This window comes from Pteropus alecto, unplaced genomic scaffold (assembly GCF_000325575.1).
Source record: "Pteropus alecto unplaced genomic scaffold, ASM32557v1 scaffold122, whole genome shotgun sequence".
Lineage (NCBI taxonomy): Eukaryota > Metazoa > Chordata > Mammalia > Chiroptera > Pteropodidae > Pteropus > Pteropus alecto.
In genome coordinates this window covers 822,787-850,386 of record NW_006431917.1, presented here as the reverse complement: position 1 = coordinate 850,386, position 27,600 = coordinate 822,787, and the positions used below count along the sequence as shown (strand labels likewise).

The 27,600-nt window shown below is 37.1% G+C and overlaps 1 pseudogene; it reads right to left on the bottom strand.

Annotated features, from left to right (window-relative positions):
* Nucleotides 1-22,775: 22,775 nt before the first annotated feature.
* The window catches only part of LOC102880724, a 27,535-nt pseudogene continuing 22,710 nt past the window's right edge, over nt 22,776-27,600 (bottom strand).

Here is a 27,600-nt window from a genome sequence, read left to right as displayed (position 1 = left end):
ATCTGCTGTTTAGCATATGTGGCAGAAAGTGCAGACATACTAAAAGTTTCTAGAGGTGCACCTGTAATAGCTTCATGCTTGTAATAAGGAGTAGGATGAATCTGTAGGAATCATCTACTCCTGTGCAGAAAGTGCATCTAATAGTAGTTGCTGGAGTAGAAATGTTCTCTCTAACTCTGGGTTTATTAAGTGATTAATAATTTTAATAAATGTATCTCTATTGATTATATAGAAACTTCTTCCACATAAAGTTATGGATGCAGCCTTAAGAAAAACATAACTTTATGAGTTACACATAACTATTTTTAATTGTATTGGCGTGACATTGGTTAATAAAATTATATAGGATTCAAGTGTACAATATAATAATACATCATATGTATATTGGATTGTGTGTTCACCACCCCAAAGTTAAATTTCCTTTCTCACCATATATTAGAGCCCCTTTACTCTTATGTACCTCCCCCTCTGCTTTTCCTTCCCTCTGGTAATCACTAAACTCTAGTTTGTGTCCATGAGTCTGTTTGTCTTGTTTGTTGTTGCTTTCAGTTTTGCATCCATCATATGAAGTAATCATATGGCTTTCAACTTTTTTTGTCTGACTTTTTCACTGAACATGATAATATCAAGATCCATGTTGTCACAAATGGCAGTATTTTATCTTTTCTTGTGGCTGAGTAATATTCCATTGTCTATATGTACCACATCTCTTTTATCCAATCATCTATTAAAGGGCACTTCAGTTGTTTCCACATCTTGGCCATTGAATAATGCTGGTATGAATATCAAGGTGCGTATATCAGCTGTACCAATTTACATTCTCACCAGCAATGTACACGGTTCCTTTTTCTCCACAACCTCCCCAACACTTTTTACTTGTCTTGTTGATAATAGCCATTCTAACAGGTGTGAGATGGTATCTCACTGTGGTTTTGGTTTGCGTTTCTCTAATAGCTAGTGAAGCTGAGCATCTTTTCATGTGTCTGTTGGCCATCTGTCTGTCTTCTTGGGAGAGAGGTATGCCCATTTTTTAATTGGATTGTTTGGTCTTTTATTGTTGAACATTTATTAGTTCTTTGTATGTTTTGGATATTAGTCTCTTATAGGAGGCATTGTTTGCAAATATCTTCCCTTTTTTCAGTTGATTGCCCCTGTCTTGTTGATTTCTTTTGCTATGCAGAAACTTTTTGGTTTTATATAGTCCCATTCATTTATTTTTGCTTTTACTTCCCTTGCCTTTGAGATCAAATTCATAAAATCCTCTCTAAATCCAAGGTCCATGAGTTTAGTACCTATGTTAACTTCTATGCAATTTATTGATTCAGGTCTTATATTTAGGTCTTTGGTCCATTTTGAGTTAATTTTTGTTTATGGTGAGAGAGAAAAGTCTAGTTTCATTTGTTTGCATGTGGCTTTCCAATTTTCTCAGCACCATTTATTGACGAGGCTCTCCATTGTATGTTTTTGGCTCCTTTGTCAAAAGATATTGGCCCATATATACGTGGGTTTATTTTTGGACTCTCAATTCTGCACCACTATATTATGACTATGCTCCCCTTTGTCTATGCTGTCTTTCTTACCCTGCTTTATCTCACACCCACACTGTTGCTCCAACAAACACTTCAGCTTTCCTACTACATACCTCACCCTAAACAGGCAGTGCTCACAGCACTTACAAAATGATGCACATTGCAAATACTGTACTGGTGTTTGGAGATTTGAAAGGAGTATAAAATGTGCAAAATGTCTCATTTTTCCATCACCCTGAGGTTGGAAACACTACTATTCTTTCACATATGAACATGCTAACCTGACATACATGCATTGTGATTGTGGAGTGTGTTCACATGAACATAAGTGTGATTGTATGAATTTGTGTGTGTTATCAGTGTGAATGAAGTGCATTGAGTTTGTGGTATGTGGATGAGGGTGCCTGTTATAGGGTATGGTCATGTGTGTGTGTGAGTTTGTGACTGTGATTGTATGAGTATGCATGCACATGGTGATTTGTCTGTGTAATATAAGTATGATTTATCCACCATTATGACTCTAATCCCCGACTTAGAAATCCAGAATGACTAGATGGTGAACAGGGATCAAACTTTGGTATTGTTTATTGGACATATTAATGATTGGTTTATGTGTATAAAATATATACATATTTCAAAAACAACAACAAAGACAAGTATAGAGGATTGTGGTAATTATTCAATGCTCTTGAACTGAGTAAGGAGAAAAGAATTACCTGATATTTAGAAAAGGGTAGACACTGCCTGTTAAACCATACGACGATGGTGCTTTCATTTGTTTATTCATAAATGTCTCTCCTATGCCTCCTATTTGTTTATACTTTCTATCATTACTCATGTTAATATTAAAAGTGTAGACACTGCCTGTTAAACCATATGATGATGGTGCTTTCATTTGTTTATTCATAAATGTCTCTCCTATGGCTCCTATTTGTTTATACTTTCTATCATTACTCATGTTAATATTGCTCAATTATATTTTCCTACAAAAATTTCATGTCATCTAACTTTCAAATTCATTGTCATTGAGTTGTGCAAACAAATCCAATAGTTTTTCACGCACATTAGTGGCTTCATGTTCTTCCTTTTAGTTATATCTCATTGAGTGTGCTTAATCAAGTGCTTTGTCAGATTCTACATCTCTGCTAATTAAGAGATGGTGCATCTCAGTGGTCTGAAAATTAGTAAAAAAAAATTTTTAGACAGAACAACTCAGTGAAATAGAGAACCCAGTGATACAATAAGCTTTACTATCAGTCCATCATGTCAGACATCGATATTTCCTGCTTCCTCTATATGAGAACCTGTCTGCCTCCAGGGATCATGGAAAAGGAAGAGCCTTTTTTAAACTTGATAATGGTCTCTCTGTAGATGCTAATTAGGTTGTAATTGTTCTTAGTTGTTAGCAACTGCAATATTCTTTTTTCATAAATGTTCTTAGGTCTCCAAGCCTGCACTGTCATTGACACTACAAGTAAAATGAAAATTGCACTTCAGAAGTGAGGTTAGGTAATAGACTTACAAACCCATATCTTACGGTCTAGCTGCCTCGCCTCCCTTTCACACGTGCAATGGCTGTTGCAACCTTCACACTGACTCTGCCTTCCTGGCAGAAGATAAACATCACCTGTTTTCTGTTTCAGCCTAGAGGACAGAGTCTGTAAGAGAAGGAGGCATATCAGGAGTCTGGGTAAGTGATCATGTCAGTAAAAGAAATTCTCTGGTGTGAGAAGTGCTCCACTCTCAAAGCTACACAAGAATGTAGAAAATTCTTGAGGCATGAGCTAAGCAAGTAGAGAGAAATGGGGCTTCTAGACCTACGCCAATCCCTGATGGCTTTTTTTTTTACTTTTTATTTTTCAATTTCAGTTGATATACATTATATTAGTTTCAGTTGTACAAAATAGTAATTAGGTATTTATGTATTTATAGAAGTGCACATCCCAATAAATCTAGTACCCATCTGACACCATACATAGTTATTAAAATATTAACTATATTCCATATGCTATACTTCACAACCCCATGACTATTTTGGTAATTATACCAATTTGTACTTCTTAATCCCTTCCTTTTACACTCAACCCACCCCCCTACATCTAGCAACCATCAAAATGTTCTCTGTATCTACAGGTTTGTTTGTTTTGTTTATTTTGTTCTTTAGATTCCACATACAAGTGAAATCATATGGCATTTGTCTTTCTCTGACTTCCTCCACTCAGCACAATATCCTCTAGGTCCATCTATGTAGCAGATGGCAAGATTTCACTCTCTTTTTATGGCTAAGTAGTATTTCATTGTGTATATGTGCCACCTCTTCTTTATCTATTGATTTATTGGTGGACACCTAAGTTGCCTCCATGTCTTGGCTAACATAAATAATGCTGCAATGAACTTATGGATGTACCTGTCTCTTTGAAATAGTGTTTTGGGTTTCTTCAGATTAATACCCAGAAGTGGGATTACTGGGTCCTTCTTTGTCTCTTGTTATATCCTTCATTGTAAAGTCTATTTTATCTGGTATAAGTATTGCTACCCCAGCTTTTTTGTTTGTTGCCATTTTTATAAGATATCTTTTCCATCCCTTTACTTTTACTCTGTGTGTGTCCTTTGATCTGAAGTGAGTCTCTTGTAAGCAGCATATATAAGGGTCTTATTTTCTTATCCATTTAGCCATCTTATATTAAGTTTGTTTGTTTTCATAATGATAAATAAAAAATTTTAAATAATACTTTTCCTTTTTATTATATAATAAGAACTTTAAGACTCATGTCAGATCTATTAAGTAAAGGCAAAGTTGATCAATTATTATGTGAATTTGTGTTATGATCAATTGGTATGATTCAGATTCCACCTTCCTGCCTCCAAAATCCATCTCTTTCATCCAAGAAAACCAATTAAGGTAGAGGAAAAAGACAGGATTAGTTGCTCATGGCTGGGGCCAGGGGGCAAGGGGAGGAAGAAAAAAGAAGAAAATTTGTCCCTATGGCAAACTCCAGAAAATTTTGGGCTTAAAAACTTTGCCCTGATGTTTTGTGAGATATATCATTTACAAAGTGTAATTTTCTAGGTTGAAATTAAAGAATGACCTCTTACATTTAAGACTACTATGTCATGCAAAAGTTAGTTATCACCCTAGTTCCCAAAATGCAGTGCAACTGTTCTTATGACTGCATATGTACTGTGTTTCTTCCTTGTTTATTCCATGCTGGTTATTAATAACTTTATAAAAAAGAAAAAAGATCTGCATGGTGTTTACAACAGTGTTTTTCAAATATAAGTAATGAAATAATCCCCTCTAAAAGAGGAAAACCAAATTCTAGCATATGCCTAAATAAAATAATTTTTATTATAACTTTAATATTCACAAACACAAATTACATATAATCTCACTGTCTATATTCTGTTTCAACTAAAACCAAAATTAATTTACAGATAAAATACAAACAAAAATCTAACACTGATAAAATTCAAATAATAATTTTTTTCAAGTGTACACCATAGTTATTTATATACCTCAAGAAGTGATCACTATGATAAGTCCAACAACCATCTGATATTGTATATTATTACAATATTATTAATTATATTCTCTTACTGTGTACCACATCGCCATGACTTATTTGCTTTATACCTGGAAATTTGAACTTCTTATTCCTTTTCAATTTGTCTCCTCTTTTTGATTTTTCAATTACACTTGACAGTCAGCATTATTTTATATTCATTTCAAGTGTACAGCATAGTGGTTAGACATTTATATAATTTACAAAGTGATCCCCCTGACTAGTCCAATACCCACCTGACACTATACATAGTTATTACCATATTATTGACTATATTCTCCATGCTATACTTTACATTCTCATGACTATTTCATAATAACCAATTTGTACTTCTTAATCCCTTCACCTTTTCATCTGGCAACCATCAGCTTGTTCCCTGCATCTATGAGTCTGTTTGTTTTGTTTATTTTGTTCTTTAGAGTTCACATGTAAGTGAGATTATATGGTATTGCCTTTCTCTGATTTATTTCACTCAGGCTAATACCTTCCAGGTCCATCCATGTCTTTGCAAATGATACTTCATGGTCGAGTAATATTTGATTATATGTATGTACCACAATTTCTTATCCAATTGTCTATTGATGGTCACTTAGGTTGCTTATATATTTTCAAATGGTAAGATTTCATTCTTTTTCGTGATCTAGTAATATTACATTGTGTATATGTACAACATCTTCTTTATGCATTCATCTATTGATGGATACTTAGGTTGCTTCCACATCTTGGTTGTTGTAAATAATGCTGCAGTGAACATAGGGATACATATAACTTTTTGAATTACTGTTTTAGATTTCTTTGGATAAATACCTAGAAATGGAATTGCTGGGTCATTTGGCAGTTCTATTTTTAATTTTTTGAGGAAACTCCATACCGTTTTCCACGGCAGCTGCACCAATTTACAATCTCCCTAACAGTGCATGAGGGTTCCCTTTTCTCTACATCCTAACCAACCTTGTTTGTTATTTTATTGATGATGGCCATTCAGGAGTGAGGTGATATCTGATTGTGGTTTTAATTTGCATTTTCCTGATTATTACTGACGTTGAGCATCTTTTTTATATGGCTGTTGGCATCTGTATGTTCTCTTTGGAGAAATGTGTATTTGGGTCCTCTGCTTGTTTTTTAAAAAATTGATTTGTTAGTTTTTTTGGGTGTTAAATTGCACGAATGCTTTATAAATTTTTGATATTAACCCCTTATTGGATGTATCATCGTCAAATACCTTCTCCCAGTTGGTAGGTTGTCTTTCTGTTTTGACTGTTTCCTTTGCTGTGTAAAACCTTTTAGTTTGATGTAGTCCCATTTATTCTTTTTTCTCTTGCCCGAGGAGATATATCAAAAAATAAAAAATGACTAGAAGCAATCTCAGAGATCTGACTGCCTATGTTTTCTTCTAGGAGTTTTACGGTTTCAGGTCTTCCATTTAAGTCTTTAATTCATTTTGAGTTTATTGAATGTGATGTAAGAAGGTGGTCTAGTTTTATTATTTTTTTGCATGTATCTGTCTAGTTTTTCCAACACCATTTTTTGAAGAGACTGTTTCTTACCACGGTATATTCTTGCCTCCTTTACAAGAGATTAATGGACCATATAGGTGTGGGTTTATTTCTGGACTCTCTATTCTGTTCCATTGATCTGTTTGTGTTTTTATGCCAGTTCCATGCTGTTTCGATTAAAACAGCCTTGCAATATAGTTTGATAACAGGTTGCAAGGTAACTCCAACTTTGTTTTTCTTCCTCAAGATTGCTGTGGCTATTTGGGATCTTTTGTGGCTCCATATAAATTAGGATTATTTGTTTGAGTTCCGTGAGAAATATCATTGGTATTTTGATAGGAATTGTACTGAATCTATGGATTGCTTTAGGTAGTATGAACATTTTAATGATGTTAATTCTTCCTATCCATGAGCACACTATATATGCTTCCATTTATTTGTATCCTCTTGACTTCTTTTAATGTCTTATAATTTTCCAAGTATAGGTTTTTTTTTACCTCCTTGGTTAAACTTATTCTTAGGTATTTTTTGTTTGTTTGATACAATTATAAATGTGTCTGTTTTCTTAATTTTTCTGATAGTTTGTTATTGGTTTATAAAAATGTAATCAACTGAAGAATATTAATTTTGTATTCTCTTCTTTACTGAATTCATTTTCAGTTCTGCTAGTTTCTTTGGTGGACTCTTTAGGGGTCTCTATATATAATATCACATCATTTGCAAATAATCGCAGTTTACTTCTTCCTTTCCAATTTGGATTTTTTAAATTTCTTTTTCTTGTTTGATTGCTGTAGCCGGAACTTCCAATACTATGTTGAATAAAACTGGTGGAAATGTGCATCCTTGTCTTGTTTCTGATCATAAGAAAAATGTTTTTAGCTTTTCACCATTGAATATGATGTTAGCTATCAGTTTGTCATATATGGCCTTATTATGTTGAGAGATGTTTCTTGTATTTGCATTTGCTGAGAGCATAAACGCATGCTGGATTTTGCCAAGCACTTTTTCTGCATCTATTGAAATGATCATGTAATTTTTATTCTTCATTTTTTTCTGTGGTGTATGACGTTAATTGATTAGTGGACATTGAACCAACATTGCATCCAATGAATAAATGCCACTCGATCATAGTGTATAATCTTTTTAACATATTGGTGAATTCAGTTTGCTAATATTTTTGTTGATAATTTTTGCATCAGTGTTCATCAGGAATATCGACCAAATTTTTTTTTTTTTTGTAATGTCTTTGGCTTTGGAATTAGGGTAATTAATGATGGCCACTTAAAATGAAGTTGGGAACCTTCCATCCTCTTGAATTTTTAAAAATAGTTTGAGAAGGACATGTGTTAATTTTTTGAATGTTTGGTAAAAGTCGCCAGTGAAGCCATTTCGTTCAGTACTTCTATTTGTGGGGAGTTTTTTGATTACTGATTTTCTGTTTCTTCTTGATTCAGTCATAAAAGACTGTTTCTAGGAATTTATTGAGTTCTTCCGGATTGTTCAATTTCTTGGCATATAATTGTTTGTAGTATTTTTAAAATAATCCTTTGTATTTCTGTAGTGTCAGTTGTCATCACTCTTTTATTTCTGATTTTATTGATTTGGGGTTCTCTCTTTTTTCTTGATGAGTCTGCTTAAAGGTATATTGTTTATCTTTTCAAAGAACTAGCTCTTGGTTTTGTTGATTTTAAAATTGTTTTTGTAGACTCTATTTCATTTATTTCCATTGTGATCTTTATTATTTCCTTCTTTCTACCCACTTTAGGCTTTGTTTTTCTTTTTCTAGTTGTTTTAGGTGTAAGGTTATATCATTTACTCGAGATTTTTTGTTTGTTTCTTGAGATTGGGCTGTATTGAGATAAGACTGTATTGCTATAAATTTTCCTCTCAGGACTTCTTTTACTGTATCCCATAGATGTTGGTTCATTGTGTTTTCACTTTTATTTGTCTCAAGGTATCCTTTGATATCTTCCTTGATCTCATTGCTAAACCATTCCTTGCGTAGAAACACCTAGCCTTGCTAGGTAGAGTAATCTTGGTTGTATGTCCTTGCTTTTCATCACTTTGAATATTTCCTGCCAATCCCTTCTGGTCTGCAAAGTTTCTGTTGAGAAATCAGCTGACAGTCTTATGGGAGCCCCCTTGTAGGTAACTGGATGATTTTAAGTCTTTGTCATTAATCTTTGGCATTTTAATTATGATGTGTCTTGGGGTGGGCCTCTCGTGTTTCATCTTGTTTGTGACCCTCTGTGCTTCCTGGGCTTGTGTGTCTATTTCCTTAGAAAAGTTCTCCATCATTATTTCTTCAAATAGGTTTTCAATTCCTCGCTCTTTCCTTCTGGTACCCCCATGATGCAAACATTGTTAAGCTTGATGTTGTCCCAGACACATTAAATTATCATTTTTTTTGGATTCCTTCTTCTTATTGCTCTTCTAATTGGGTGTTCTCTGCTACCTTATCTTCTAAATTGCTGATTCGATCATCTGCTTCATCGAACCTACTGCTGATTCCTCTTAAGATATTCTTTATTTCACTTATCATATCCTTTATTTCCGACTGGTTCTTTTTAATATTTTCTATCTCCATTTTTGTTTTCTCTTTGTTGAAGTTCTCACTGAGTTCATCTACTCTTACCCCAAGTTCACTGAGCATCCTTATAACCAGTGTTTTGAATTTTGCATCTGGTAGATTGCTTGTCTCCATTTTGTTTAGTTCTTTTTTTTCTGGAGCTTTGTTCTGTTCTTTCATTTGGGACATGTTTCTGTCTCCCCTTTTTGGCTGTCTCCCTGTGGTTGTTACTATGTATTAGGTAAGGCTGCTATGTCTTCTGGTCTCAGTATAGTGGCCTTATGTAGTAAGTATCCTATAGGCCCCAGAGACACAGTCTCGCCAGTCATCTGAGCTGGTAGCTCCAGGTATGTCCTTTTTATAGGTTGTGTGTGCCTTCCTATAGTAGCTTGGCCTTGGTAGCTGTTTGTACATCAATGGGTAGGACTGATCCTCAGTCTCATTGGTTGTAAGGACTGGCCAGTGACTACAGTGAAGCTGTTGTGCAGGGGTTGGCTGTACAGAGCAGGACCCACTTTAGCAGAACTCTAGTGCCTGCCCAGTCTGACTTGTGTGTGTCATCCTTGGATGTGGCCCCAGGTTGTCCTATGGCTTAGACCGAAGCCAACCACCGGGCGTGCAGGCCAGGGTCTTCTGAGAGGGGCCCTGCTGCAGACCAAGTTAAGCCAAAAGCCTGTGCCCTGCCTGGGGCCACCTGCCATGAGCCACCAAACAATCTGCAGATGGACACTACCTCTGCTGGGCCCAAGCCACAAACTGAGGCCAGCTGCCTCTAGTGATGGGCTTGAGGCTGCTTGGCAAGGGATACAGAGCATACCAAGGCCAGATGCTACTTATTTAGGTTTTGTGAAGATTTGAGGGATTTTAGGGAAGTTCGAAGCATGAGCCACTGGAAGTGGCTTGGGTGGGCCCACGAGTCACCAGGGTCTCAGGAAATCACCAGGACAGGGAAACAAGTGTTAGTTAGGTTGATGGTGACTCTGATATGGTGGCCGCCTACACCTGCATGCTGGGTGGGAGAGGAATCAACAAAGAAACAATGCCCTCTGCTAGTACTTCTGTCTGGGAGAAAGCTGCCCCTCCAGCATTATCCCTAAAGCCAGACAAATCACTTCCTCCCTGTACATCCCTGGTGCCTTTCAAGCTGCTGTACCAGCGCTGAGGCTCAGAGCGAATGAGTACATCAGCAATTAAATCCATGCATGCAGGCCCCTTAAGAAGAATGTCTGCGACTCCAGCAGCCCTCTGTCACACTCAACCTCAATTTCTGCTGGTTTTTACAACTAGAAGTTGCAAGGACTCCTCTTTCTGGCACTGGAACCCTGGGTTGGGAAGTCCACATTGGAGCTGAGACTCCTCGCTCCTCCAGGTGGACCTCCACAACTGACATATCCCTCCCGATTCTCAACTGTCATATACAGATGTGTGACCAGTACATTTCACGTCTCTACCCCTCCTACCAGTCTCTAAGTGGCTCTTCTGTATGTTCCTAGTTGCAGGACTTCTGTTTAGCTAGACTTCATGCAACTTCCAATATGGATGTGTTTGTGAGAGGTGGCAAGGACAGTATTTACCTACTCCACCAACTTCTCTTCAAACGTTCTTAATCATGAGCACCACAGCACCCCAGGCAGTATAGATTATGACTAGGCCCATCAAAACCGAGAAGTGTAGGGAGAAATGCTTCAGTATGGAGAGAGACTTCAGTATGTTGCCAAGAGTGTGAATGACCCTCTTTCCTGGACAAAGAAATTTGTGTTATCACTCTTCACATGTGGGGATAAGCACACTGACCATACTGTGGTGCTGGCTTGAGCCAACATTGCTCTGGATGGGCTGGGGTCTTTCCTTATATGTGCCATGGGATGTGACTGGAGGACGTTCTGTGACAATCTGCACATCCAGTATAAAATTAACACACTGGAATTGAATAAGGGAGGAAACAGTGTAATATGTCTGGGTTGATGAAAAATCTCAAGAAAGGCCAGGACCGGTATCCAGAAGGTCAAGACAGTCCCAGGAGTGAAGGGCAGTATGAAAGAAGAGCTTGCATATGCAAGTACCTGAGAATATGATCATGCTAGGACCTCTGAAAGCCTGACTTGAAGAGAGGAATTGTTTTAGCACAGGGCATAACACTGAACCATTTTATGCATAATATACTACGGGCATGGGAGAAATCTACATCTACATATCTATGTACTTATACCTGTATAGACAATTTACTTCTATCATTGGCTCTGAAACTTAACAAAGTGTATAAACCAGCAATTCCAATTCTAAGTATATACTTGACAGGCTTACACGTGAACTTCAAGAGACATGTAAATGAACATTAATAGCAGGACTGTTCCCCAAAACAAAAACCTGGAAACGACTATCAAGAGAAATAGAGATAACTTTACGTTGTAAACACACCTACATTCACAGTGGTTCTTAACAGTGCAACAACAGAGGGTGAGCAAGGGTGAAGGATGATGATCCCCAGGCTGACGGTGGGGTGCAGTCTGAGGGTAACAGAGTTAGATGCAGGCTTTTTATTTTGGGGATAGGTAGATTCACAGGTAACTACATTCATTGGAAAATGACTGAACCAACTCTTTGACTTTATAAACCAAGCGAACACATGGGTGGGTGATAAGTAGTTTCAAATTGTTATAAATTAAAAGATATTGAAAAAAGTATTTTATTTTTATTTTATTAGTTTCAAATATACAGTAAATTGATTAGACATTTATATAGTTTATAAAATGATCCCCCAAATTGCTCTCTCCACTAGCTCTACACCTAGCCATTACATTAATGCTAACTGCATTCCTTATGCCGTGCTCCCCATCCCCGTGACCAAATATCAACTACTAATTTGTAATTCTTTAACCCTTCACCCCATTCTTCCAGCCCCCCAAACCTCCCCCACTCTGGCTGTCACCAGATTGTCCTCTGTATTTGTGTGTTTTTGATTAGTTTGTTCTTTTTGTTCCTTCGTTCTGCATGTAAGTAAAATCTTATTTCACTCAGCATAATTACCTCTAGCTCCATTCATGTCATTGCAAATGATAGGATTTCATTTTTTTAATGGCTGAGTAATATGCCATTGTATATGTGAACCATAACTTCTTTATCCAATCGTCTGTTGATGGGCATTTAGGTTGCTTCCATATGTTGGCTATTGTAAATTGTGCTGCCATGAACATAGGGGTGGCACAGCTCTTTACGAATTAGTGTTTTGGTTTTCTTCGGATAAATACCCAGAAGTACAATTACTGGTTAAAAGGTATATCCATTTTTAGTTTTTTTGAGAAACCTCCAGACTGTTTTTCATACTGTACCAATTTGTAATCCCAGCAACGTGTATGAGTGCCTTTTTCTCTACAGTCTCACCAACACTGGTTTTTTGATTTATTGATGATAGCCATTCTGACAGGTGTGAGGTGATACCTCATTGTGGTTTTAATTTGCATTTCTCTGATTAGTGACCTTGAGCATCTTTTCATATGTCTACTAGCCATCTGTATTTCCTCTTCAGAGAAATATCTGTTCAGGTCTTCTGCCCATTTTTAATTGGATTGTATTTTTGTTGTTGTTGTTGTTGAGTTCTATGAGTTCTTTATATTTTTGAATATTAACTTCTTATCATATGTATCGTAAGTGAATATCTTCTCCCAATTAGTCAGTTGTCTTTTTGTTTTGCCGATGGTTTCCTCTGCTGTATAAAAACTTTTTAGTTTGATGTAGTCCCATTTATTTTTCTTTTGTTTCCCTTGCCTAAGGAGATACAGCTGAAAAGAAATTCCCGTCAGTAATATAAGAGAGTTTACTACCTATGTTTTCTTCTAGAAGTTCTATGCTTTCGGGTCTTACATTTAAGTCTTTAATCCATTTTGAGTCTATTCTTGTATATGGTGTAATAAGGTGGTCCAGCATGTATCTGTCCAATTTTCTCAACACCATTTACTGAAGAAACTGTCTTTATCCCATTGTATATTCTTACCTCCTTTGTCATACATTAAGTGAGTATACAGGCGTGGATTTATTTCTGGGCTCTCTATTCTGTTCCATTGATCAATGTATCTGTTTTTATGTCAGTATCATGCTGTTTTGATTACTGTAGCCTTGTAGTATAGTTTGATATCAGGTAAAGTGATACCTCCAACTTTGTTCTTCTTTCTCAAAATTACTGTGGCTATTCGGGGTCTTTTATGGACATTAAGTGAGTATACAGGCGTGGATTTATTTCTGGGCTCTCTATTCTGTTCCATTGATCAATGTATCTGTTTTTATGTCAGTATCATGCTGTTTTGATTACTGTAGCCTTGTAGTATAGTTTGATATCAGGTAAAGTGATACCTCCAACTTTGTTCTTCTTTCTCAAGATTACTGTGGCTATTAGGGGACTTTTATGAGTCCATATAAATTTTAGGATTATTTCTTCTAGCTCTCTGAAAAATGCCATTGGAATTTTGGTAGGATTGCATTGAATCTATAGATTGCTTTGGGTAGTATGGCCATTTTAATGATATTGATTCTTCCGACCCATGAGCACGGTACACGCTTCCATTTATTTTGTTTCTTCTTTGATTCCTTTTTTCAATGACTTATAATTTTCTGAGAACAGGTCTTTTACCTCCTTGGTTAATTTGATTCCCAGGTAGTTTATTGTTTCAATGCAATTGTAAATGAAATTGTTTTCTTAAATTTCTCTTAAATTTCTGAAAGTTCATCATTGGTGTATAAAAATGCCACTAACTTCTGAATATTAATGTTGCATATTGCTACTTTACTGAATTAATTGATCAGTTCTAACGGTTTTTTGGTGGAATCTTTAGGTTTCTCTATATATAGTATCATGAAATGTTTTCCAAGAATAAAGTGAAAACACAGATCATTAGACAGAAATCAATTCAATAAGCAAAAGTTTTAGAAGTCAAATCAAGGAATGAACACATGAGAAAATAACACTGGCAATTAAAGCAGACCATCCATTCATTTAAAAGCAGTCATTTAAAATATAAGAAAAAAGCTGACCAATCTCACAATTTTATATACCTAGGAGAAATTATTTTCTAAGAAAATGTTACAAATATTCACTCAAACGTAAGGATAAAAAAATGATTAACCAATTTTAGTATATAAATTTAACATCAAAGTCTCTTTCTAAAATTTAGATGAGTTCTCTCAACATATTAACATAGTTTTGTGTGTGTGATGTAAACTCTTCTAAAGAATATGCCAGTCCACATTATCCTATTAAACTAATAAAAATGTTCACAGAAGTAAAAAGACAGAACACTTGACCAAGAACATGACTCTTACTGAGAAACAGCTATTCCTTCCACCTCTTCATCCCCCTACAGGCTTTCTCAGGTAAGACCAGACTTGAGAGGTATTGAGATGAGACTATGCCTTTTGGAGCTTAAAATCATCATACCTAATTTCTGTGCCACAACTACCCAGATAGGGAAAGCCTCTGCCATCCACTGATACAAGAGGCAGTCATACAGTCAATTACTACATGGAGACCAACAGGTGAGTTTTCTAGCCTTCTTTGGAATGTCCTTCCTTCACATGTAGTGAATCCTACATGTTACCAGGCAGCCATGGGTTATGTGGGCTAGACTGACCCTCCACTTGAGGTACAGACCTGACAGCCTTTTAGTACCTGCTAGTCATGGGGTCACCAGATGAGGATGGGCAGCATTCTTCCTTTCTGCAGTCCCCGAATTTCCCAGTCTCCATCCCATCCCTGGGGCCTTAATCCTCAAACTGCCTTTCATTTCCTTTTCCAACCTCCCTTCCTAGAGCCAAGTGCCCCTTCTCATTGGAGAGATACTTTTAATCATAGTTGAAAATAGCTTGACCCTCCTCTCTCAACAACCTTATGACTATGTGTGTATCGGAGCAGATAGGAAAGTGAGTAGGTGAGGCTAGTTGAGAGTAACCTGCACTGGCCAGGAAGGAAGGGATAGCCTGGATGGGATAGTGGCAGAGTTTGCCCTTCTCACTCCTCCTCTGAAAAATTTTGAACCTGTTGAAAATTATACTATATCATTAAGCTAGGTTTTGACTGCACACTCTCTCACACACACACCATGGGTTGTGAACCAACCCATGTAGGAATAGCAAATGTAGAATATTGGGTTACAGTTTATATGACACATGTAGCTCATGCCTCATATTCCCACATAGAACCCTCTGGCCATGAAGATGAATATCAGTCCCTAGAAACAGGCAGAATAGCCTCCAGGAATATGGAGGTAGGAATGATCTTTTTATTACAGACTGTGGTTGGAATCCTGAGGAATTTCTCTCTTCTTTGCCATTACATCTTCCTTCACTTCACTGGATGCAAGTTAAGGTCACGAATTCCATTCTCCAACACCCGGCTTTAGCCAACTCCTATTTTCTCTAAGGAGTTATCAGTATAGTGGAAGTTTTTGGATGGCCCATCTCCTCAGTGATAGTGGATACAAACGTGTTTTTCATGTCCAGTGTCCATGGACAAGGGGCACCTCTGGCCTCTTGAGCGTCTTCAAGTTCATCACAATCAGCCCCAGGAATCCCTGGTGGGCAGAGATTAAGTAAAAGCTCCCAGGTACGTGAGGTTCTCAAATTTGCTGTGCTGGATGTTATACCTGTTAATAAGCTGAGTTTCTCCTCCATATGTAACTGGCGAATGGAGTAGCAAAAACATCATAAAGCGAAGAGATTTTGGATACTGTTCTGCTGTATTTCTGGACAAAATCACAATCTATTTATAAGCACTGCAATCATGCCCTGATATTTCATCTTTGGGCTCACACTCTGGGCCAGCAGCTCCCTGGTTCTCATCCTGTACAGACACAAGCAGCGGGTCCAACGTATTCCTAAGAGTAATGTTTCCCCGAATCCTCCCCTGAGACCAGAGCCACCTAGAACATCCTTGTCCTCATGAGAACCTTTGTATCTTTTTACACCCTCTCCTCCATCTCTCACATTTACTGACCAGAGCCACCTAGAACATCCTTGTCCTCATGAGTACCTTTGTATCTTTTTATCTCTCACATTTACTTGGCTTTTTTTTTTTTAAATTAAATTTACTGGGGGTTGACATTGGTTAATAAAATCATATAGGTTACAAGTATTTGGTTATTTCTAATAATCCCAGTTTGTGGCTAGTGAACATGTCTGTACTAACTGCTGCATCTTTACCAACTGCCAGCCCCTACACTCTCATGAGCCACGATTCCAGAGTGTCCAGGCCCTGCTTTGCCTGAAAAAAAGATACAAATTCCCATGCAATTATCAGAAAAAACTAAATTGTATGTTTTTACAATATTCACTTGTTTATTCTCTCATCTCTCTGTAACCTAAGCACTATTTGAAAGCAGTCACATCATAAGCCAGTGGTGAGACCAAGACAGACTGAACTTTTGCGCCAGTGAAAACAAGGAAAATGTAACAATGATTGTAAATTAAATGTTATGCATGTATTATGCAGCTATTTATATAATTAAAGTTTTACTAATGCTTACAGTCTTTTCACTATAAGAATATGTCCTAAAACAATCTAAAGATTAAGGAAAAGTATTTGTGTGTGTAACTTTCCAACAAATTAAGTTCCTTATGGTAACAAAGCATGAAATTTAAGTTAAAAGACATTCCATCAAAAAGAAGGAACATAAGAACCGGTGGATAACTCACACTTTATGCACAAACACCCACTTACACAAAGATACAAACACACATACATGAACACACCCATTCAAATGCACACACTCACGTATATACACTCACTCACAGCCACACAATCACAAATACTCGCGTATCTGCCATACACACTCATACTCACATTCATACACACTCATAATAAAAGTACAATTACAGAAGTTCACAGTTATACTCAGATTCTTAAAAATCACACTCTAATAGTCCCCATGAGTGAGCATAGCGCAATGTGTTTACATATGGATACACAGTAGTAAGACAGTTCTGTGGGCACCTGAATATGGAGGCCATTTTCATCATTCATTATCATACCAACACTGCTCAACCCACATAGAAACTGTTTTCAATAACCAAAATATTAAAAGTACTGCGAGCAAGGCCACTTTAGGTAGAGGCACACTGTAGGAAAGTTGGTGTGTGTAGACAAGTGATAGTGAGTGGGTAATACAACACAATGAAAACGAGGGTATGGGAAAAGGGGGCACAGGTATAAATTGGAGCTGCATGGAGTCAGGGTCCCAGGCGGGTAACAGTGAGAAAGCAGACGATCTATAGCAATTTCCTAGGGCTGCTGTAAGAAGATACCATGAATAGTGGCTTCAAACTGTGGAAATGTATTTTCTCACAGTTCTGGAAGCAGAAGCCTGAAATGGGGTTGCTGGCAGGGCCACACCCTATCTGAAGGCTCTGGGGTGGGGGATCTTGCTTCTTCCTCACGCCCTGTGGGTGTTGGCACCCTTGGCCTTCCATAGCTTGTACCCCCATCACTCCAATGTCTGCTTCCATCATCAAAGGTGTCCTGTGTATCTCTGTGGGTCCAAACTTCCCTCCTCTTAGGGGTACCCCAGTCACTGGGTTAGGGCCCACTCTAGTCAAGTATGACCTCATTTTAACTCGATCACATCTATAGAGGCCCTAGGTTTCATGTACAGGTACTGACCGGGCATTAGGATTTGAACATATCTGAGAAACACAACTTAATGCACGACAGGGCTAAAAGGAACACAACAGTTGTATGACGTGTGTGTGGGGGGGTGGTAAAAGTGCACTGCAGGTGTACGGGTACAAAGGGAAGTGTGCAAAAAACTTAAGGATACGGGGGAAGTTAAGTGTTGAGGGGATAAGGGAGTGAAGATCAAGGGAATAAAAGGGATAATGGAGATTGGAGGGGGGTAATTGGCAAAGGAGGGTACAAGGCTGGCTTGGGTAAAAGAGACAGAAACCTTTACGCCTATGGAGGTTAGAGATCAGAGGTGAAACGGGGGATATGTGGTTGTGGTTTGAGTCTTGGAGGTGTTTAGTGTTCCAGAAAGAGATAAAGCATAGGTCGTAATGGTCATGGAAGTGTGTAGAGAGAGATAAAATGAGCTGGGAGGAGTGGGCATCAGTAGGATAACAGGCTTAGGAGAAAGGGTCATGGATTGTAGGGTCTGGAGTAATGGCTGCAAAATTATGGGGAAGCTATGGACACCTGACATTATAGTGAGTCCATCTGAGGGTGGTTAGACACAAGAAAAGACTGAAGTCATTCGAATGTGTTGGAGTATGACAAAGGTCAAGGTAAAAGGAGGGTATGGACAATGGAAGGTTTAGGGGAAAGTGAGATGGGTTAGGTTGAAGACTCTGGAGTCAGAGATAGGACTTTCATAAGGATGGAGGTCTAAAGTACACAGGATGGAGGAAGGGGAGCAATACAGAAGTCGAGAAGAGTCATTTGGAGGGAAGAGTGAGGTCTAGTAGGTGGCCAGAAGTCACAATAAGGAAGAGATAGAGGGAGGGAATAGATGTAAGTGGGGAAATGGAGATTATAGCAGGTAGATGAAAGTTCACTAATTTATTCTCCTATTCATTAGTTCTGATTTGCAACTGATACACAATTAAATGGTGAGAAGATTTCAATTTCAGCCCATGAGTCAATAACCTCACTTATATAAATTACCCTTGGAAGTCTCTTCATTTAAACATAGAGGACCACAAGTAAAATTTTTGTGAGCAATGAACCACAAATGTTATCTCTTCTTCGGGGATACTAGTTTCAAGGTGTGACCATGGAGGGATCACATGGAAAACATGAGAAAAAAATTAATTCTGCCAACAACCTGAATGGTTCTAGGAGTGAACTTTCACTTACAGGCTACAGATAATAAGCACACTTGTAAAAGCCAGTACGTCTAATAAACAAAGGAGAGAGCCTTTATTTTCCAAAGCAAACAATAAGCAAAGACAAATCAAGAACAAAAGTTTCTAGACTAAAGCGTCAAGGTTTATGCATAACACTTAGTAAATCTTCCCAAATCCTTACTGATGATGAGAAAAAGTGATTAACATTATGGACAAAAAATCTGGCAGATAGGACTTGAACCAAGTAAACAAAGTTAACATCAACTATAATGGGACAAGCTGACATCAGTGCCAGGCCTCCCTTTAGAATCACCTGCAGCACTTAATACAACACCAATGTTTTAACTCAGACCTATAAACAGAATCTGTGGAGGAGGGCTCAAGTGATGATCGTCCTTAAAATTCCATGATTGTACTGGGAAACCTGGGCTGAGAACCACACTATTTAAGCCTTGCCTTTCAAGCTTTAATGCACATAGAAATCACTTTCTCCAGACCTCTTTCTTAAACACTGTGACTCTGCAGGTTTGCAGTGGGGCCCATGAACTGGCATCTTTAACAAGTTCCAAGTTAAGTGCCAATGTTGCTCCCCCTGGACCCCACTACCTGTAGCACACAAGAGAGAGCAGGCACAGCACACCTGAGCCCTGACACCAAACATCTCAACACAAATACTGCCTGTTCCCAGTAAACGCCAACAATCACTGCCTTGAGAGATCATATTCTTTGCTGGCCCTTTGAAATTTACAGAAGGCTAGAGAAGGTAGTAGTATTATCTGAGTGAATGTGTATTTGGAAAACTAGTTGTATATATTCATTGATGCAATGCTTATTAAGCACTTACTATGTGCTCACAAGTAGGTTACAGTGCACTACTGTGTTGGGAATCTGACATATGTGAATTCATCCTCATAAAACCCTTTGGAGTTGGGTACCAAAATTTCCATATTTCAAGTAAGAATGTAGATATTGGGCCCCACCTTTCTGTCTCTTCTATTTCCCTACCATGGATTTAAAATACAACCTGCTTCTATAGTATAGGAGCTAAATAGAGCTGGATGAGAGAAATACAGAAGGGTGAGGTAGTTCAGAAGAGTTTGTTTATATTTTTCGGTAATAGGTAGATAAATGTTGAATTTTATAAGTAATTGACAAAGTTTCCTTCATCCGTGAGCAATATATGAGAATTCTAATGCTACCACTCTGAAATTTTCTATTATCAGATTTTTAAAAATTTTAGATATTCTAGAAAACATAAATATGAATTGGTACATCATTATACTTGCCATGGTGACCAGAATGAAAGTGTACTGATATTATCTCTCTCTCTCTCACACACACACACACACACACACACACACACACACACACACACACACACTTTTAAAAAGAAGTCATTTATGACACAGATGAACCTGGAGAACACTATGCTAAGTGAAATAAGTCAGACACATAAAGGAAAATACTGTGCAGTGGTATCTTTAAAAACTCTTATAAAAGGGTTAGAGTGGTGATTGCTAGGGTCTGGGGGAAATGGGGAGATGCTTGTGAAATGATACTAAGTTTCAGTTATACAGAATGAGTATGTTCTGGAATTCTCATTTACTGCCTGGTGACTGTAAGTAATAACAGTGGATTGTATACTTGAAATTTGCAGAGTGTATCTTGAGAGTTATTAAAAGAAAAAAGTAAAGTGTGTGAGATGATAGACATGTTATTAACTTGATGGTGGGTGATCATTTCACAACACGTATATATTTTATTTTGTAACTTGAGCAACTCCTCGAACTGCAGGAATGGAAAACACCATACTGGATGGGATGGCTCTTAAAGCACAGGAGAAATGAGAAAGATAGAAATTAAGGCACAAAAACATACAGGTCTTTTGCTTCTATTTAATACTTTTGGGTTTTGGGAAATTTTGAACACCAGCCCTAGAGGTGGGAGAAGCACCCAACCAAAACTCTTATTGAGTAGAGGAGATTCCAGGATTGGGTCAGACCTGGACACAGCCCAGGAAGGGGTGGATGTGGGCAAGTCTGGAGCAGACAGTTGGCCCTGACTTCTTAAGTCCATACCTCTAAATTATTTCCACCTCTGACTTTCCTAAGCCCGCCCATAAAAACTTAACTTTTATTGTTGGTATAATTTTATTGTATACTTAAGTTTTCTGGGACAATTATATTAGAAAATATTTTATTAACTAGGTTAAAGACAAATATAAAAAAACAACTATTACTAATAAACACCTCTTCTGTGTGTTGATGGCCTTTCAAGAGGTCACATCCTATCTCACACAACATAAAAAAGAAACTGGCTGAAATAAAGACAAAATGCCCCCTAAACCCAGGGACCATGACTGTTACATCTGCTTTCTGACCCTATGGAATGGAAAAAATAAATTTATCATTTGCATTGCTAGTCCTCCAGTATTCTTCACCAGAAGACCAGGAAATGGAGCGACTTCCATGTAGCTGATATTATTCATTCTTTGGCCTATACAGAATAATAACGATGGAACCACTGGCCCAGGTAGATGAGTCCTAACCGCAAAACAGGTTTATAGTAAACCTACAGCTATGTCACAAAGCGTAGTAGAACATTATCCGATACCTACAGTTTTTGTGACGTTTGTATTGTTCTTTAAAGAAGGCACGTGCATAAGAATTCTGCTACTTACCAACTTGTGCAAGATCCAGCTCAGGACACTAGAGGGGCCAATGTACTTTGGGGCTTTTACATTAAACTCTGCCCACTTGGAATTTCTGGGGCTGATGGTGATGACTTGGAAAACACTAAAGTGACAGACAGATGGTATAAACAAATATACCTCTGGCCACTCTGTGAACATAGAAAATTAGTTTGCACTCAGAATAACGAAGAAAATGTTTCAAACCAAAACTTGCTGTGGTCTCTGAGATTCCTCTAAAAAGAACAAACAACAGTTGACTACATGCAAATGACTGAGAATGAAACCTGTTGAACTTGTCCTGGTTCCACTTCAGTAAAGGAAAAGATAATGATGTAAGAGTAAGAAATTCTTCAGGATTCTAATCTGGACCAGGAAGATCATTCCAATTTTAAAATATACAGAGGCCATTCTGTTATTTTCCAAGGATCAATATTCATACTCAAAAATAGAGGATTTAGCTTAAAAAAATGAGTTGTGGGCTACTTTCTTAATGAAAAACAATGCAAAAATTCACCAAATTCTAATATATCTTTGCAATAGAAAAATTACAAACTGCTGATCAGAACCTACAACAGCCTGGATGGGTGATGTGGTATGGGGAGGGCAGAGATGCAGTAGCCAAAACACTTCAAAGGAGAATGACTGTTATACACGTGGCCAAGAAATATGAAAACAAGAGGAACTGGAATTAGGAAATTAAACAAGAATTTTCTTCCTAAATTCAGTCAGAAGTGCAGCCTGGGAATAGGTGTCCTCCCCCTCCACATGTAGAATTCATGTCAATTTTTCACCCTGGAAATTTTCTCTCTCTTACCTGGAGCTACATCATTCCTTTATGAACATCTGGCTCCTAATTACAGAGTACCTATGACACATCCAGCACTGTCCTATGTTTTATCACTTAATATAATTGTCAAGACAAACCTGTGACTTACGAAGTAGCCATCACTAAATTTATCCTGAACAAATTGGCAGAAAGAAAGTGAATAACTTTGATGATGTCACTTCTGAGAGAATAACTAAAGAAAAGTTGGCTTAGTGTTTTTCTCCAATAGGAGAAATGAAATATATTAAACAAAATGCACCTTAATACACTCATGGTAGAATTATACTCATTTTTAAGTTTATTTCCATAAACCATAAAATTTAATAAAAACCATTACTGAAATCACTGAGCAAGTTATATAAGCAATATTTTTCAAGAATGTTGAAAGAAAACATTAAGTCTTGTATGGGTAACAGAAAAGTAAAAAAACAATTTCACAGGGACATTCTCAACCAAGAATCATAAGGTTTGGGAGAAATAAATTGAGAGTAACGTACAGAAATATGATTCACAGAATGAATCTCTAAGGTTTCTAGCCTTGTTAATCATCAACTATTTTGAAATAACCTACTTGATCCAATATTTCTCTGTCCTTCTGAGGATATGTGTAGAAACATATGCAGGCCTTCCTCCTTAATACTTATTTAGATTTATCAAAACCATTAAAACTGTCTATGTCATGTAGACTCAGAAAAAGTTTATGTGTAAAAAAAATACAGGGCAAAAAATGTAATTCAGAAACTCCGAAATATGCCTTCTAATTATACTTATGATTTTGTTAAATTAGTATTTGTTAAGCAGAGCCCCTGATGTTGGATGGTGAGCAGTTCAACAGGAGACCACAAGCAAAACTGGAATAGACAAGTTTATTATTCACAGGTCCTGAAGGAAGTATACAGCATGCTAGGAAGGGTTACACGCAGAGGGCAAGGCAGGATTCAGAGTGGCAGGAACCAGGGCACATACCTTTATTAGGGTCCACTGGGAAAGACTTTGGGGGATTCAACTAAAACACCCCCCAAAAAATTTTAGTAAGCTCTGAAGATATCTTATCTAAGGGGCATTAAAGTGAAGGCTGTGAGATACAACAGAGACTGTTGCTCACAGGCTGCTGGAGAAGTCATATCATGAACTCACATTTACTTGTGACTCTGAACTGTTGTCTAGTGTATGCACTAGCAGGAGGGTAGTATCAGTTGAAGTCTCCTTAGCTACACAAAATAAATGCCAAGACGGCAATATCATGACATAGTTTAGCTGAACTTTCAAAAATACTCCTATATCATCCTTATTGTAACCAACATAATGTCTCAGTAGGTACAATAAAAATAAATATTACATATAAATTACGGGGAAAATCTTTTCATATTATTTGAGGTTAAAAGCCATGGGGGAGAGGGATTGGCAGTGATGTTATTTTACTGTATTACCAAATAGTATAGGGCTACCTACGACCTTCAATAAGGTGGGGCAGGTTAACGTCAGTGGCAGGATAACACTTCATTCATTACACCAGTGTTAACACATTCAAATCCATTCGGCTTTATTAATAAAAATATATTGATCAAACATAAGTCTAAATAAAGCATTGCAAACTCACTGTATGATCAATGGTCAAAACCATGGATTATGAGCACTGAAGCAGCATTCCTATTCTCATATGATGATCTGAGAATTGTGCTTTCTATGGTTTTCAAGATGAAGGCAAATTACTTAGTAAACATAGACGTACAATAATTTTATGCATTTAGGGAAATCTCAAGATTTATTTCAATCACATCAAATATTCATGACTTGTATCTATGGTTGCTGTGAAGATATATCAACATTTTAATGAACTACCACCTTTTTTTCCTTAAAGAGCAATTGGTTAAAACTAGTTAAAATTCAGAATGTTCCTCCATCTTACATTAATGCAAGGAATGATGCCCTAAATACCTACTTCATGGTGACTTATATTAACATTCTATATCAACTACAATCAGCATCTTCATTTAGATTTTATGCATACACTGTACATGACAGTGTAATTAATCTTCCATGGAAAAGTAAATATAAGTGAATCTCACCTAATATACAAGAGCTCTCAAATCTTTCAGGCTGCAACAATCAACACCATACTTCACATACACACTAGAAGTAAAGGACAGCATAAAGAGATTTGAGAACAGAAATACATTAACATTTCCTTTACAAAAAAATTTTAAATACTGTCAAAATAAAGGATACAATATAAGTGATTACACTTGTCTAAACAACCATCCACTTGATACTCTGAAGCATACTAACCAGTAAACTATCAAGTTTACTAACTTTTAATTATGTTCTATAAGTATTGATTTAGAGCATCAAAAGCGCTTTTGACTTACCATTTGCTACTGATATTTTAGATTATATACTTCCTCAGGTTTTTTACATCCTTAAAATCACTTTTCAGCATAAAATCTGTGTTTTCTAAAGTATGTATTCTGGAAAAGGGTCTTTCATCATTTATTGAAAATGCAGAACTTCTCTCCAGTATGCATTCTCTGATATTAAGACTGTAGTTTCATCTAAAGGGTTTTCCACTTTCTTTAGTTTTAAGGATTCTCTCCAGTATAAATTCTCATGTGTTGATTAAGATGTGAACACTGAATAAAGGCTTTGTCGCATTCATTACATTGGTACTGCTGCTCTCCAGAATGAATTCTTTGATGTCGATCAAGGCTTGAGTATTGGTTAAAAGCTTTGCCACATTCACTACACTTATAAGGCTTCTCTCCAGTATGAATTCTCTGATGTCGAGTAAGGCTTGAGCATTGTGTAAAGGCTTTGCCACATTCTATACATTTGTAAGGCTTCACTCCAGTATGAATTCTCATATGTTGAGTAAGTTTTGAGCATTGGTTAAATGCTTTGCGACATTCTCTACATTTGTAAGGCTTCTCTCCAGTATGAATTCTCTGATGTTGAGTAAGGCTTGAACACTGGGTAAAGGCTTTGCCACATTCTATACATTTGTAAGGCTTCTCTCCAGTATGAATTCTCAAATGTTGAGTAAGTTTTGAGCACTGGTTAAATGCTTTGCCACATTCTCTACATTTGTAAGGCTTCTCTCCAGTATGAATTCTCTGGTGTTCAGTAAGATGTGAACGTCGCTTAAAGGCTTTCCCACATTCTTTACATTTGTAAGGTTTCTCTCCAGTATGGAATTTCTTATGTCTATTCAGATTGGATAACGCACGAAAGATGTTCCCACACTGATTACATTTGTAAGGTTCCTCGCCAGTATGACTATTCTGATGTTCAGTAAGATTTAAAGATCGGTTCAAAGATTTGTCACCTTCACTATATTTGTCAATCTTCTCTATGATATGAATACTCTGATGTATAAGATTTGAGCTTTGATCAAAATCTTTCCCACATTTATAATGGTTCTCCGGAAGCCGAGTTCTCTGACGTTTATTGGGATTTGACCCTTGGTTAAAGTTTTTCCAAGATTCATTGCACTGATTACTTCTCTCTCCATTAAATGTACTCTGGTAATCATTGAAGATAGGAAGGCCTTTAGTGAGGGCTCTAGTTTTGTTACACATGTAAAGTTGTTCCCCACGAACTATTCTATGATATCTATTGAACTATGATGATTGTATAAAGACCCCCCGCACAATGTTTATGAAAATTAGAGACTTTGGAACAAGAAGAGATTAATTCTTGGTGGGAGAATAATGAATTCTTCATTAAGGGCTTCCCAAATGCATCGCTTTTAGTATTTCTATTATTTTCAAATTTCTAGATTTTTAGAACGTTTGACTGAATGTTTAATTCAATCTCACATTTTAAATAATTCGAATAATTATTCACAACACAAATTAGGTGACTTCCATGGTTTTTAAATTTCTTTTCAGAGAATGTATATATTTTAAAAATTGGTTTTGGTCTTTCAGTTCAGAAACATATTGCTCTACAAACATAACTAACTTACAGGGGGAGTTTTCCCAAGATGTTTTTTATCCTTGATCTTTTTGGCAAAAAGGATCTTATTTTGGGTAATTTCCCCAGTTTGGCTATATCCATCATAATGTCCTTTCTTCCCTTTGCATGCCCCCTCACATTCTCAGCCTTTCACTAAGTGTAAATTCTCAAGGCCACACCTTCCATATCTTACCAGTAGCATGTTGTGAAATGAATCTTCTAGGCCTGGTTTTAGCAACAAGCTCTGGATTTCTTGAGAAGACACAGCTGAAAGATACCAAATAAATGATCACACTTACTACACTCAGATAAATATACTTTAAATTCTAATGTACAAAATTAATACCTATCAGACGACTTTAGCAAGATGGCAGAAAAGGAAGCACCAAAACTTCACTCTTCCACGGAGATGCGAACTAACCAACAATTACTGACCTAGCTGCCTTTTTGAGTACTCCAGAAGCCAGCAAGGAGATCACAGCATCCCCAGGGAAGCACAAAATGAGGAAGACTAACTAACGTCAAAGAGAGAAGAAAAGTTGCTAACATTTGCCCATAATATTTGCTCACTTTCCTCGCCATGTCACTGCATGATTTGAGAAAACTGCCAATTTCTGGTTTCTTCTCAGAAGAGAAATAGATGAGTGTACTGTGTGCTCAATGATTTTTTTTTTTTTTGCAGCTGCTTGAGGGACTTATTTCTGTTTTGCAAGACAGTGCTAAAGGAGTGGCAGTACACTGAGTATGCATTGTTTTGGCCACTAAGAAGAAATGTAATTCTTCAAACCCCAGAGAGACTCTAGTATTGAAGAGAGACATCAAGGACAGGAAGATATCATGAACTCTAAAGGAGAAAGAAAATATTTTAGACTGAGAACATATACACACACAAAAGCTCCATAAAGAATAAACATCCCAGAACAGGTTTGGCTTTACAATTTCTACCCCAGCTCATTTTTATTTGTGTTGTCCTGTAGAGAAGTAAGTCCATAGTCCTAACGCCTCATGGCTGTTTCTTATGATCCCAAATCTCAACAAAAGATCATAAGGCATACAGAGAAACGGAAGAACATGATCCAATAGGAGGAACAAAACTGGCCCTAAATTAATGGAGATTTATTAATTATCTGTAAAAGAACTCAAAAT